The sequence below is a fragment of the Nicrophorus vespilloides genome, unplaced genomic scaffold (assembly GCF_001412225.1).
Source record: "Nicrophorus vespilloides isolate i.1.1-1 unplaced genomic scaffold, Nicve_v1.0, whole genome shotgun sequence".
NCBI classification, from domain to species: domain Eukaryota; kingdom Metazoa; phylum Arthropoda; class Insecta; order Coleoptera; family Silphidae; genus Nicrophorus; species Nicrophorus vespilloides.
This window is the reverse complement of record NW_017097833.1, coordinates 1357-3567: the sequence shown is the minus strand read 5'-3', so window position 1 is coordinate 3567 and position 2211 is coordinate 1357. Positions and strand designations below refer to the sequence as shown.

Sequence of the window (2211 nt, the reverse complement as noted above, 5' to 3'; positions counted from 1 at the left end):
CAGTTCCCAAGCAGATTCTATTATTGCCTCCCAAAAGATCCTTAGTGACTGAATAACTTTTTGAAGTGCAATGAAAATATTGGTAAATCAAGGTAATTTTCATACATCACATCACCAAGAGAGATTAAAATTTTCCTTTTATTTGCAGGACCCAATGCCATATATAAAACTATTGTTACTTGAAAAGTAACTTTTTCTCTGTTACGTACATAACATCTCGTGCAATATACTTATGTAATTATAAAATATATAAAAGTTCTATAGTTTTGAGTTATTGTTTTTTCGGAAATTCTAATATAAATTTCAAATAACAGATGACTGGAGAAAGCTGTTAGTGCGCTCGTTGGAAACATAAGACTTTCAGCTTTAATTTGAGCATTTAATAATCTATTTAATTTATGCGACTATCAAGAAATTAAAAACAATCTGAAGACAACGAAAATTGTCATTTTTTGATTACGGATTTAGCAATAAATAACTGTATCAAACACACAGAAATATTATGCAATCTCTGAAGATCATGAAAAAGGTAAAAACTGATCTGTTTGTGATTCTGACTTCATCAAGAGGAAACACTTGTAGCCTGTGCCGGTTAAGAAGAAAATTCATCTTACTGATTTCCCGTATTTTTACTGCATCTGTAACTGAGATATGTTATGCTATCTCTATGGATTATCTGGGAAGTAAAAATAGGTTCATTAGTGCTGCTTGTCCTCCTGAAGAAAGAAATACTTTTATTCTATTTCAGGGGTTTTGATCGAAATGATTTTTTTTTATTTTCCAGTATTGTCACTGCACTTGGCACTCAGAAATGCTATACTATCTCTAAGGATCATGTATTAGGCAACAATAGGTTCTACTGAGTCGTCCTGAAAAAGAAATACGTTTAATCTCGTTCTGTGCTTTGATGAAAAATTACTTTCTTGATTTTCCCAGTATATTCACTGCACCTGCCACTCAGAATTGTTATACTATCTCTAATAATCATGTAGGAGGCTGCTGAGTCGTCCTGAAGAAAGAAATACTTTTATTCTATTTCAGGGGTTTTGATTGAAATGAAAAAAATTGATTTTCCAGTAAGTCACTGCACTTGGCACTCAGAAATGATACTCTCTCTAAGGATCATGTATTAGGCAACAATAGGTTCTACTGAGTCGTCCTGAAAAAGAAATACGTTTAGTCTCTTTCTGTGCTTTGATGAAAAATTACATTCTTGATTTTCCCAGTATATTCACTGCACCTGCCACTCAGAATTGTTATACTATCTCTAATAATCACGTAGGAGGCTGCTGAGTCGTCCTGAAGAAAGAAATACTTTTAGTCTCTTTCTAGGGTTTGATTAAAAATGTATATTTCAATTTTTCCATTATTTTCAATGCATCTGGTACTCAGGTGTGTTATACTATCTCTAATGTTCATATAGGAGGCAATAATAGATTGATGAGTGCTGCTGAGTCGTCCTGAAGAAAGAAATACTTTTAGTTTCTTTCTGGGCTTTTGTTGAAAAATTACATTTTTGATATTCTAATATATTCACTGTACCTACCACTCAGAATTGTTATACTATCTCTAATGATCATATAGGAGGCAACAATAGATTGATGGGTGTTGCTGAGTAATCCTGAAGAGAGAAATACTTTCAGTCTTTTTCTGTGGTTTTGATGAATAATTACATTTTTGCTTTCCAAGTATTTTCATTGCATCTGATACTCAGGTGTGTTATACTATGTCTAAAGAACATGTAGGAGGCAACAATAGATTGATGAGTGCTTCTGAGAACTCCTGAAGAAAGAAATAATTTTAGTCTCTTTCTGTGGTTTGATGAAAAATTACATTTTTGATTTTCTAGTATATTCACTGCACCTGCCACTTAGAATTGTTATACTATCTCTAATGATCATGTAGGATGCAATAATAGATTGATGGGTGCTGCTGAGTCATCCTGAAGAAAGAAATACTTTTAGTCTCTTTCTAGGGTTGATTCAAAATTTATATTTTTCATTTTTCCAATATATTCACTGCATCTGCCACTCAGAATTGTTATACTATCTCTAATGATTATGTAGGAAGCAACAATAAATTGATGAGTCGTCCTGAAGAAAGAAATACATTTAGTCTTGTTCTGCGGTTTTGTGAAAGATTACATTTTGGATTTTCTAGTATTTTCACTGCACCTGGCACTCAGAAATGTTATCCAATCTCCCAGGATTA

The 2211-nt window shown here is 32.7% G+C and overlaps 1 long non-coding RNA gene across 1 annotated transcript; it reads right to left on the bottom strand.

The window, feature by feature from the left end:
• Window positions 1-1004: 1004 nt before the first annotated feature.
• Window positions 1005-1868, bottom strand: LOC108561112. Its single transcript, XR_001891002.1, has 3 exons — window positions 1834-1868; window positions 1547-1782; window positions 1005-1460 (listed from the first exon to the last, which is right to left on the bottom strand). It is a non-coding gene; the product is annotated as an uncharacterized LOC108561112 (long non-coding RNA).
• Window positions 1869-2211: the final 343 nt, after the last annotated feature.